Source organism: Galeopterus variegatus, unplaced genomic scaffold (assembly GCF_000696425.1).
Source record: "Galeopterus variegatus unplaced genomic scaffold, G_variegatus-3.0.2 Scaffold1113, whole genome shotgun sequence".
Classification (NCBI taxonomy): Eukaryota; Metazoa; Chordata; class Mammalia; order Dermoptera; family Cynocephalidae; genus Galeopterus; species Galeopterus variegatus.
Window position 1 is genome coordinate 341,286 of NW_007727224.1, and position 13,332 is coordinate 354,617.

Genomic DNA, 13,332 nt, shown 5'->3' on the forward strand with positions numbered 1-13,332 from the left:
AAAAAAAAAAAAAAAAAAAAAAAAAAAAAAAAAAAAAAAAAAACTGGGGGCCAAAAAAAAAAAAAAAAAAAAAAAAAAAAAAAAAAAAAATCCTACTCCTACTACAAACTCAATGCCAAAAATACTTCTGTCAAAAAATGTCATTCTGAGGGCTGGCCCATGGCTCACTTGGAAGAGTGTGGTGCTGATAACATCAAGACCATGGTTCAGATCCCTATAAAGGGATGGTCAGTTAGCTTACTTGGGAGAGCGTGGTGCTGACAACACCAAGCCAAGGGTTAAGATCTCCTTACCAGTCACCCTAAAAAACAAAAAACAAACCACAATTCTGGATATTTAATACATTATCTTGCCTATAAGAAATGCTTGAGCGAATCTATGTAAAAGGCTATTAAATAATATTAAACATGACATAACACATTGCCTGAATTGCTCACTAATTAGTACTTTTAAAACCTGAATCAAATAAAGAGATGCTACTTCACATCTATCAAACTTGGGCAAAAACAAATTCTGACACTATCAAGCATTGATGAAGATGTAGAACAAACAAGGAATTTGTACATATTGCAGGTGGAGGTGTAAATTGGTACATGACCACTTTGGAAAATATTTTGGCAAAAAAACAGGTTGTTAAACCTCTATGACCCACCAATCCTAATCATGCATGACCACAAGAAGTACTGATACACACTACAACGTGGACGAAACTTGAAAACATTATGCTTCATGAAAGAAGTGAGACACAAAAGACCACACAGTGTACAATTCTATTTATATGAGCACGAAATGTCCAGAATAGGCAAATCCAAAGAGACAGAAAGTAGATTAGTGGTTGCCTAGGGCTGGAGAAGAATGGGAAATGACTGCTAATGGTTACAAGGCTTCTTTTTGAGGTGATGAAATGTTCTAATATTAGTGGCAATGCTGCACAACTTTGTGAATATACTAAAAACCATTGAACAGTAAACTTTAACTGGGTGAATTTTATGTTACATAAATTACAGCTCATTAAAGCTGTTCCAAAAACAATTAGGCCAATGATTGATAAGGGACTGGAAACTTTTAGTGCCCACATAACAACATACAAATTAGTTTCTTACTGCAGGAGAAGACTGATTGTTTAATATATGGATAGAACTAACATCACCTTAATCCAGAACCAATTTTAGCATTACTAAAGTAGGTAAACCAGGTATTAAGTGTTATGATATGACACGAAATGAGGAATAGCTATGCTGTATTCTAGCTAAAAAAATGTTCAGATGTGAATCCATCAAGCTTTTACTTGAAAACTTCAGTTTAGAGAAAAACAGAGGAATTAATAAAGGAACAAGTAACATCATACCACAAGGATACAATGGTACAAAACTATTTTCAGGACAACTGGCCCAGTCTCAAAGTCAGTGTCATTAAAAAATAAGGACTATAAGAGATTAAAGAAATATTAGGAAATTAAACTCATACGCAACAAGGTCCTGGGCCAGATACGGGTTCAGATAGCTAGCTGTAACGAACATTTCTTTGGATTTGCTGGAGAAATTTGAATAGCACCTGGGTATTAGAGGAAATGAACATTTACTCACATAGAAAATGGACACCACCAACTAAAAAAGCAAGCTGATTTCATTTTAGTAAACTAAAAATAGAAACCTACATATATGTGCTTACAATGCCACCTGGAAAAAATGCACCAAGTTGGGCCGGCCCGGTGGCGCACTGCGCTAGTGCGCTGCTTGGGAAGCGTGGAGGCGCTCCCGCCGAGGGTTCGGATCCCACATACAGACCGGTTCCCGCTCACTGGCTGAGCGAGGCGCGGGGGCAACACCGAGGGTTGCGATCCTGTTGCCGGTGCCGGTCCGGTACGGGGGCGACACTGAGGGTTGCGATCCGTTGCCGGACACGGAAAAAGACAAAAAAAAAAAAAAAAAAAAAAATGCACCAAGTTGTTAACAGTAGTAATTTCTGTGTGATGGGAATGTCAAGGCTTTATTTCACATATCTATGTATTCTAACATTCTACATTACACATATACTGCTTTTGTAATAACAAAAGTATTAAAAGAATCATGTGGGGAACTTTAATTAACCACAGATATCCAGGCCTTACCCCACATAAATTTTAAAAGGTTGAGAACTACTGCTTTTAAGAATTGGGGGTAGATAAAAGGGAAAATTCCTAAGATTGGCCTTTAGAAAAGACATTCATGGAAGTTTTTCATTTCATGAGTTAGAAGACTATCATAAACATAAGCAGTAACAAACAAAACCTTCTAGGAATAGCAAATTATATTGCTATAATTACATTTTGGCATTTGGCAACTGCACAAATCAGGGATCTTCGTTGAAAAAGAGAAACCATATTTAGGTAGCCTAACAGAAAAGGATTTTATCTGAACACTGGGAGTTCAGAGAATGAATGAGAGGCTCCCTGATTTGCCAAACATGCAAAAACCAAGGGAAGCTAAGCCATCAAAACCACTGCCAAGGTCAAGCCACAGGAAGAGCCTGCTCAGAAAACTGCCCCAGCTAGCAATGCCACCACCAACAGCCACTGGAATCAATTCCAAACTGTCCTTAGTGCTTTACATCTATCACTCCAGATTCAAACTCCCAGTCAAATGTATCTAATTGACACAGTTTGGGCCACATGCCCCAGAGCTCCAGTTGCCAGGGGCTCATGACAGAAAGTGTAACTACATGGTATCAGTATGTGTGCACACAGCCTTTCCAGCATCCTCTCTCAAGAAAATTCACAAAAAGGCAATACTGGTAGAGAGTTAAAATGGTAAACAGACAAAAGTAACTACAAAAGATCCCTTTAAAGCCCAATTAGTAGAATGTCCAACACAGGAATCCTGCTAGTCTTGTCATCGGAAATAAACTTTAATCACTGTGCTGCCTTCTACTTCACTGTTCCAAAAAACTTTTCCTGAAAAGTAATTTCACAAAGTACACATTTTTAAAGAGTAATATGTATAATCTTTCTTAGGTAATCTTCTTTCCAATACCTTGTCATTCAAAGGTCACAAGCACTTGCTGCAACCAAACCTACACACTCACTATCCCACAACTAATAGAAACTGAATTTTCTTAAGTCACAAGAACAGTTCCAAATAAGAATGGTATGCTAAAATAAGAACAAGATAAGGTTAATCCTATCAGAGCCCAGGCTACGTAACACAACACAAACGAAAGTACATTTATTACCTTATGCAATCTGACACATTAAGTTTGACTGTAAGGTTCAGATATCTAAGTAGATTAGATTTATGCAAGTATCTAATACCGTAATGTTCTAAAACCAGCAAAGCTCCAAAAGTCACAATACCAACAAAACTACAAGTAAGCCATTCAGTAAAGATAACTTTTATCAAATAGCTTCAGATGCACTGACCCTGAAAGATTCTAATTCCCCATGAATATAATAGGCTATTTGTGACTTACAAAAAACTAGTTTTCACATTTGAGAAATTTAATAGTAGTGACCACTATATCATGAGATACACATTTTTTACTTCAAGTTCATTTTACTTATAAGCACTTCAAAAAATATCTTCTCAAGAATAAGCTTTGCTCCCAATCCAAACACTTTTAATTTGGAGGAGCAGCCTCTGAATCTAGTTGACAATTACGTAGTAACTGTGTGACCTTGGGCAAATCAATTCACCTCTTTTTGCTCCTAATCCCTACCTGTAATTTGAAGACTGTTGGGTTGTTGCTGATAAATAAGTGAATATACGTAAAGTGTTAAGAATAATGCTGGGACATTTTCCCCAGAAAAAAAGAAAAAAAGAATAATGCCTAACAGTTGGAAGATAAAACAACAGGGGAAAAAAATCCAGTTTTGAGAAATTTTTAGACCAAATAGGCTGAGAAAAGTATTCACTAGTAACCAAAATCAGGAAATAAAAGCACTGAAAACCCAGCACACTTAGCTCAATTTTACAATAAATAATATACAACTATTAAAAAAAAAAAAAAAAAAAGAGGGGAAAAAAAGAACCCAGAAAAGTTAATATTGAATTGGGCACCAAAGAAAACCAAACACTCCACTTTACACAACATATCAAAGGAACTCTATTTTGCTCAATAGGGAAATAGCAAGAAAATGATACAGATGAAAACCACTGAACATACCAGAAAATACCCCCAATACACAGAATCACCTACAAAATCAGTCTTCTCCTCACTTCACCACACCCCCAAATCAAGTCTCAATCTAAGCCTCTACTGACAACTACCAGTTTACAGGAAATCAGAAAAATCTAGAATGTGGGAAACTGCAGGACAAATGACCTGATTTCTTTTAACAAAGTTCAAGAAAAAAAAGGAAGAGAAACAAATTAAAAGAGGCTTAAGGGCTGGCCCGTGGCTCGCTTGGGAGAGTGTGGTGCTGATAACACCAAGGCCATGGGTTCAGATCCCTATACAGGGATGGCCAGTTAGTTCATCTGGAAGAGCGTGGTGCTGACAACACCAAGTCAAGGGTTAATATCCCCTTACTAGTCATCTTAAAAAAAAGGGGGGGGGGCGCTTAAAATTGCCAATGGCAGTGTGTGGAACCTAAATCCTGATTCAAACAAATTAGTAAAGTCAATGGAAAAGTAATATCTAAGAAAGAAAAACACCATTCCATGTGCAACAAATCCATTCAGATTTCACTAGATTGGTGTGTAACATGATGTTCATTAACAACAATTTCATTTAACAATCACGAAGTGCTCACGACGGTCAGACATTGTTTTAAGAACTCTACAAATATCATTTCACTTATTTACATACAACTCTAGGGCAAGGTACTACCATGCTGCTTTGCCTCAAACGGGGCACCATTTTGTTGCCTTGTCTTACACAGGGTTTACAACTTAACAGACCTCTGGTTAAGACAAATGTAATCCTGCTTGGTTAGTAACCCCCGCAAAGATGTGTGCTGATAAGAACATTTTTATACATTCAGGTTGGTAAACAGGCGTCCATTTGTCAGAGCAGATTACACAAGGCCCAGTTGGACCCTCAGCTATTTTTACCAATTAAATATTTATGGTTTCCCAGCCAAAAAATTTGGTGTATTAAATCTATACCCTTATCAGTTAATGTTAACTAGGGCCTTTGAGATATTGGGCATAAGTCCCCTTTCACTAGCTATCCTGGGTCCCAGGTTTCCACATGGCATTTAGAGCTATGTGGAATCCAAACAGGCCATGTGGAGCAAAGATATTGTTTCTCCCAGCCTGGCCAGGAGGCAGAGCTGAGGCTGTCTTTAGCTCAGTACCTAAAGACAAATTTAGGCAAAAGGTTTAAATCAAACTTTGAAGATATATTTATCAAAACTTTAGAAAATTAAAGTCACGTGAACTGAAAAGTATACTTATTTATTTAATGAGCATGCATTAATTATAAGCCAATTTGGTACCATGCAGACAATACAAAAACACATACAGACATGAACATGTAGACATAACACACAGCTTACGTATGTATATATACAGACATAAAAACCAAAACCAATTAAGGATCTTACAGGTTTTGTTTAAAACGAAATAAAAAAACTCACTAGTATAAAGGGGCAGTCAAGTTTAAATTGTGTTTCTAAAGAAAGTTAAAACTTTTCGGTGAGGCCTCATCCTGTTTTAGAGAAAGCAAGGTAACTAATTTACACTGTAAAGCAAAGTATGCAAGCCTTTCCAAGAAGATGCAAAGGATGTTTTCTTTTTTAAAAGTTGGCATAAGGCCGGCCCTGTAGCTCACTCGGGAGAGTGCAGCGCAGGTAGCACTGAGGCCGCGGGTTCAGATCCTATATAGGGATGGCCAGTGAGCTCACTGGCTGAGCATGGTGCAGATCACACTGTGCCCAGGGTTGCGATCCCCTTACCGGTCAAAAAAAAAAAAAAAAAAAAGATGGCTTAGAACTTTACCAGAGGATTTTGTGAAGAAATACATAGATGAGCCTAGAAGAAAATTTAGAAGTCTGTTCAAGGTAACCAGCTGGATAGCAGAAAATTTGAGACCATCTAGTTAAAAAGGTAGATTTTAGTCTAGTTTTTGTTTCTCAAATAGATTACTGAGCTTAAAGGCTGAGCCACCAATCAGAGATGTAGCCATTTGACTCTTGGGGTTTTCAGGAGAAAAACAGTAGACCCAAAAAGAGGTCCAGTTGGCATGCCATGGCTGTGTTTCTTATAAAGCCCCAGAGTCAAGAAAAGAACCACTTCTTTTTTTTTTTTCCTTTTTGTCTTTTTTCGTGACCGGTAACAGGATCGCAACCCTCGGTGTTGCGCCTGCACCACGCTCAACCAGTGAGCGGACCGGTCTCCATATGGGATCCGAACACTCGGTGGGAGCGCCGCCGCGCTCCCAAGCGCCGCACTCTACCGAGTGTGCCACCAGGCCGGCCCAAAGAACCACTTCTTTAAAGAGAGAAGAGGAGCACTGTGCAGATAAGAAAAACATGCTCAAAAAATACCAAAATTGCAAAGACATATTAACCTTTTTTTTCTTTAGATTGTCCAATTTAAAGTTTTTCAGTCACTGGCAAAGATTAAGTTTTATCCTTTTTTGGTGACATAAACATGTCTTTGCTTTTTGTTAAGTTCTTGATTAGGTCTCAAAGTGACCTGATATAGATTCCAAGTTGTTAGGTGGGAAGTCTTAACAAGACCCACTGTATAATTAACCAATGACCAATTTGTTCCCAAATTCTTATGTTAAGGCTCCCTTCCTTGAGGTACCAAGGACATGGTTGTTTAATATCCACTAACAGTTTTACAAGCTGCCATTCAGTTACTTTACAGCCAGCTGCTCTAAGGAGACATTGGAGTTGTAATGTATGTTGTCTCCCCTTTTGTTAACGAATTATCCATATTTTAAAAGTAAAAAGAAGGGAAATATACCTTTGGGATTGAAAAGACCTAACTTGATTTGCCTCAGGCATGGACCCCTAACCGAGAACTGCCTGTGACCCCCTTTACTGGGGTGAGTCTCCCTTAGCAGGACTTCCCTTTGACGGGATGAGTAACAGACATCCTTTTCCTTTCCAAGGCTTGGCAGGTCAGTCTCCAATCCAAGGAGCAAGAACTCCTCACACGGGGTACCATTTTGTTGCTTTGCCTCACACGGGGTGACAGAGATGCAAAAAGGATTACTCAAAGCCCATCTCCTCTGAGCAGTGAGATACCCTGAAAGGGTTAATTTCCTGGAGCCCTCAAGAGAGAGGCATTCCTCTTCAGGAGATTAACCCTGAACTGGGGTTCTGTCTCAGTATTTATTCTCCAGGACAGAAAGTTACAGAAAAAGATCATATGTTGAGTTATAGTTAAGTATAGTTTAACAACAGAAGCTGGTAACATCAGTGAAATAACAAAGTGACATTCCATAACGCAATTTGCAAAAGGTTAAGTTGATCCACCAACAAAAGCTTGTTCTTAGCAAATACTGTGTTTTCCTACAGCAGTTTCCTCAGTATTTTTACATAACAATAAAGCAACTTTCTTAACATATCAATCAGTAGGTTAACCCACTCTCAAGGACATCTGTCCTTGAGAGCCAGCAACTTTGCTGTGTTATAATTCTATATCTACAACAGAGACTTTAGCCTGGGGAAAGTTTCCTTTCTTTTGTAAAGTGAACACTTCTATATGTAATTTTAAAAAGTTAGGTTATACCTGAAACTACAGGGCTTTGGAAACTAGACCTTGTGAAATACATTTGCTTTATAAATGTTAGTGTACTCCACACTATCATTCCTATTTAACAGTTAAGGAAACAGGCACAGAATCTCACCTAAGTAACTAACACAAGGTCACAAAGTTGTGAATTTGCAAAGCTGAGATTCAACCCCAGGTGTCTGGCTACAAAACTGGTCCCTTGATTACCATATTCCTACTATCATCTCTCCACATAATTGGTGGAAACTGTGCTCTGGAATTACAGAAAGCTGCCAGAATTCCCATCTCTCACTAGGTTATGTAAATTACTTAACTTCTTGGAACCTTTGTAAACTTACCTGTAGAATGGGTAATATCTATTTTTTAAAAGTGTTGTAAGGAATAATGAAATTATATATACTCAACCCTACTACAGCATCTAGTTTATGAAGCCCACAATAAATGGTTACCATTGTCCTTCCTGCCACACCTGGTAAGATTAAAAGTAGAATAACTCAAAAACAGCACAAAAACTGGAATAGCTCTACCTTTTAACTAACCATAGCGTCCCCAAACCAGCATTTTTACATACTTACAAACTTCAATGATAGCAACAATTTGCAAGAGAATTTTTTATATACTGAAATTTAAACTTATAACACCAAGCTTGGTCCAGGGTTTGTATCCTCATACCGGCCAGCCACCAATAAAAATAGTATAAAATAAAATAAACTTATAATAAGCAGAAACAAGGGCTAGCAAGCTAACTTTAAAGTATAGCCAAACTTAACTGAATGAGATTTTTCTGGGGAAAAAAATTCTTATTCCATACAAACACCTATTTCTCAGGAAAGAGTACTAAAAAACCTTATATTGTTCATACCGGTCATTCTGTAGCCTCAAGGCTGGTTGGCAAAGTACTTTTATCGTAGAAAAGGAAGATGAACTTAATGAATATGTTAAAATCAACCCCTTCAAGAAAAACATCTATGTTGTATTTTTGTGCTTATCTATTAAACTGTAAAGTTCTTTGGTGGCAGGAAAGTTATATGATCACCTGGATATTCCCAGCCCCTAGTACTCTGAAAATGGCACCAGAGTACAGCCTCCAGTGTTTCTTAAAAGAATGAATGATTAAGCTGTTCTGTCTGAAAAATAAAAAAATAATTTGCTCAACAAATCAATTAAAAGCTGATTATTTAATTTAGTAAAGGAAGGGGCCGGCCCCATGGCTCACTTGGGAGAGTGCGCCTTGGGTTTGGATCCTATATAGGGATGGCCAGTGCGCTCACTGGCTAAGCGTGGTGCAGACCACAGCGTGCCAATCAATGGTTGCAATCCCTTTATGGGTCACACACACACACACACACACACACACACACACACACACACACACAATAATAATAATAATAAGAGTAATAATAATTTAGTAAAGGAAAATAATAGGCTCCTTTAAATATTCCCAAAATATATTCAAAATCACCTACAAAAATCCAACTTATGCAACAGTAGAACTACATCTAGAGATAGTTAAGCTATACCTGTGGACAAAAGTTCAGTGCCTCTTACTAAACTATTTTTTCAAGTTTGATTGTAGACAGTTTTGGGCAGACTTCAGTGGGAAAGAAATCACTAGGTCTGATTTAGAAGTACCTTCGGCAGTTAGGTCTCTAACAGAACAGCCACATATTAAATTCCAGATAATGGCAACTACAGCCACTTACAGGGCAGAGGTAGCACACTCTCTCTTCCCCACCTAGATTTGCCGCCCCCCCACCCCGCACCCCACCTATCTGAAAAACCATAGCACACCAGAGTTTGCCTTTCCATTAATTACTTTTTTGGTTGGGACCCCTTAAAACTTTTTGTGCCTCTTATCTTTCCAAAAATCTTACTTTCATGTTTAAAGGCAGCTGCCACATTAGTTAAGCAAAACAACTAAGAAATAGACTGCACAGGTTCAAATACAAGCTGTTACCTAATAGCTGGATGAGTCTCTGCACTAATTTTCTTCAACTATAAAATGGGAGATAAAGCAATATATCTACTCACAGCAGTAAATAAGTTAATAAATATAAGGTAGTTTGAGCAACGGTCAATCGGTCGGTCGCTCGCACATTAAAGTTATAACCATACAACAAAGATATTCGACCTGCTGGAGTATGACTCAGAATTATGTTTTATCTTTAAGCACTAAAAAATGAATTATAAGCAGAAGTGTATTACTGATTTCTTATCATTCCAAACGTACTAAAATGGTTGAATGTGCCCTCCTCAGCTAAGACTTTAAACAGCCATTGATGAGAAAACTAGTAACTTGAATTCACTCAATATAAAGAAGGCTGTCCAACATTTCCCCTCCAAATTTCAAGAGCTCTAATAAGGCAGCATCCAGAATCCACTGAAAAAATGTTTATATCAACATGTAACCATTTTGAGTATCCTAAGATAAAAAGGAACTAGAGCAAGGTCTTGCCCAAGTCCAGCAGGCGACAATGTCAAAACACAAAGCAATTAATTTTTGTAATTTTTACTTAAAAAAAAAAAAAAAACTTTAAAAGTTTTTCTTGCAGGGCCGAGCCCGTGGAGCACTCGGGAGAGTGCGGCGCTGGGAGCGCAGCAGCGCTCCCGCCGCGGGTTCGGATCCTATATAGGGATGACCGGTGCGCTCACAGCACTCACTGGCTGAGCGCGGTGTGGCCGGTCTCAAAAAGGACCAAAAAAAAAAAAAGTTTTTCTTGCAAAATCATTATGATAAGAACAGAACAAAAACCCTAGGAGAACTGACAAAAATAAACTATTGTGCTTGAAAGAATGCAGAAAGGGGCCGGCCCGTGGCTCACCCGGGAGAGTGGCGCCAAGGCCGCGGGTTAGATCCTATATAGGAATGGCCAGTGCGTTCGCGTGCAGACAACACTGTGCCAAGGGTTGCGATCCCCTTACTGGTCAGGAAAAAAAAAAAAAAAAAGAATGCAGGAAGGTCTATTGAAACTGACTCCCTAGGAAAGATGACAGTTTTACTTTTAATTTGAAGGTTCCCATTCACGAATAGCATTTTACTACTTTTATCTTTTAAACAGATTACAACCTGAAACTCAAGCGCCTTTATATACACTGCAATTTACTGTTTTTGGTTTCCAATTTATGCCTTTTTGTTTCTCAGTTAAACTTCTGCATCTATTGTTTGTTTGTTTTAAGCCAACAGAAAGAAAGACTTTTGTTTAAGAGGAAACAAGCAGGTACTCCATATCTAAAGTATGCTTTCCATTTGTTCAATTGTCTCATACTACTCTAGTAAATGTCCCAAACTTAACAGTGCCTGGATTTCAAGTAATAGATGTAAAGACCTTAGAAAATATCAGCAACCCACCAAATTACAAATTTAAATCTCCTGAAGCCTATCATCACTTTACTTTGGGATGGGATTTTTACACAAGAACGTGACTTTTGTTACTATGCTGAACTAAAACATGAACCATCATTAACTCCATGTTTTCCTGATAAGCAATAAATATCAAAGTTAAGAGCAAGTATTTCAACAAATATGACAAGCCAACCTCAGAGCAGATAAAAAATAGGCACCACAAAGTTGGCAGATAAAATTGACACCACAGCAAAATTTCGGAACTATAAACAACTACCGCACCCCCCAAAAAACCCGCACCCGTTTTTTGTAAACTTCCGGAGTAAGCAATCTTCTTCACCTATCATAAAGAGTCTTAAAGACAACAATTGCAAAAAAGCCAAAAGATCAAGATTCAGCTAATGTGGAAACAACTGAAACTTTAAGACATGTTAACGAATTTAAGTTATCGAAGTGCAAGGCACTTCCCTAAACTACAGCCATTTTAGATTCAGCCTTTCTTTTGAACTTCACGGTGTGAAATTAACAAAAGTAGACTTAAAACAAACAAAAAATACTCGTTGAAACACTTCAAGATCGACCAGCTTTCTTCTCGAGGGAGTTGGCAAATAATGGATAGACAATCTAGACGAAAACACCTCGCAACCATAGAGAACCGGGACACCAGGGGTTAAAGCTCCTCTTTCCCCCTTAGATACCCCACACTTGACTTACACTTTCTCCTCAGGTTTCCTTCATAGGAAAACAAAAGTCCCTGGCTCTTATTTTAAGAAGGAAAGAAAAAGAAACTCGTCAACCAAGCCACTCAACCACCACCAAGCCGGAACGCCTGGAGAGGAGCCAGAGAGCCGCAGGTGAGCGTTCCGACCCGAAGACCAAAGTTGAAGTAGGAGCGCTCTCGCAGAGCCGCGGCGACGCTCGTGTGCACAGCTCCACGCCCGGGGGTGGGGGGGTTCTCATCTGAACCACACGGCCCGTGCGCTTCGCTCGTCCCTCCCTGGGCGGTCTTACACCTAACCACCTGTCTGAGAGCTTCCTTAAACTAGTTTTAATAGTCGGCCCGTCAGGAACCGGGCGGAGCCCCACGCCAGGACGACTCCGAGATCCTCTACTGCCCCGTTGTCCGGAACTCCCACTCACCGGACAGAAGCGGTGTGACAGTCAAGAACGAAATGCGGCGTCTGAGGACGCGTCCCGAGCTTCTCGACCCGGCAGAGATGGCTATCTCACAACCATAACAAAGCTCTTCCCAAAATGGCTGCCCGACCCACAAGGCTCAGGAGGGGCAGAGCTGCTGGAGGAGGAGGAGCGACGACCAGCCCGGCTCTACCCCTCCCCCACCCAACCCCGCCCCACACGCGCCCACTCGCAGGAGCGCAGGAGCGCATGCGCCCGAACTTTACTCCGGTGACCCTGCAGGGGTCGGTCCGCGCCCCAAGCCGCCAACGTTCCCGCATGAACGGCGGTTATTCCCTGCCCCGCCCCCAGCTTCCTTCATCCTGGCTCTAGGCGGTGCGTGGCCGTCCCCGCCTTTCCTCGCGCCGCTTGAGAGGCGGAGACCAGCCGAGTTCAGCACTCCCCTCATCTTCCTGCCCAATACCAGAGCCTGGGCGCTGAGTGGGTGGGTGTGTATATGTGCCCTATCTTCCCCGCCCCTTCTTTCTTCACCCTCCCACACCCTGCCAGTGGGCAAGCACGCATCCCCTACCTCTATATTACTAGCAAACTGGTTTCGGAGGAGCAAGGGTTTCCCGACTCCTTCCCACCTTCCGCTCCTTCTTTCCTTCCAGTGCGCGTCGTTGAGACCAGTCCCCAGTGGGCCACAGGGCCCGGCTCCAAAAGCCTGCGCGGCGGAGCCCAGCGCGCTTCCTGCTGGGAGTGGTAGTTCCTCGGGACGGCAGGCGTCATGCCCCCGCCCCAACACAGGGCGGGTTTATTGCTGGAGCCTGCGTCTTTGCTAGGGCGGAGAAGCCGTTTCTCCTACCCGAAGTCTCTTTGGGTATCGGATGACAGAAAAAGGCGGCGCTGCCGTGACAGACAAGGAAATAAAAGTGAAAGCCTAGGTTCGATTAAAAGCCTAGGTTACGGCAGGCCCGTGGCTCACTCGGGAGAGTGCGGTGCTGATAACACCAAGGCCCCGGGTTCGGATCCCATATAGGGATGGCCGGTTAGCTCACTGGGTGAGCGTGGTGCTGACAACACCAAGTCAAGAGTTAAGATCCCCTTACCGGTCATCTTTAAAAAAAAAAAAAAAAAGCCTAGGTTACTATAACGAAGACTTCGCTGAGGCCCGATTCTGCACAGAAAGCTAAGCCATGTAAT

At 40.7% G+C, this 13,332-nt stretch overlaps 1 protein-coding gene across 3 annotated transcripts in view; it reads right to left on the reverse strand.

The window, feature by feature from the left end:
* GPBP1L1 (GC-rich promoter binding protein 1-like 1) overlaps positions 1-12,763 on the reverse strand; it is a 60,357-nt gene extending 47,594 nt beyond the window's left edge. For 2 of the 3 annotated variants that reach the window (XM_008574889.1, XM_008574887.1), the window contains exon 1: positions 12,151-12,273. The gene's annotated coding sequence lies outside the window, so the exon portion shown is untranslated. Of the gene's footprint in view, positions 1-12,150; positions 12,274-12,718 lie in introns of those variants that run through there. The other variant, XM_008574888.1, reaches the window with a different exon arrangement.
* Between the last annotated feature and the right edge of the window lie 569 nt (positions 12,764-13,332).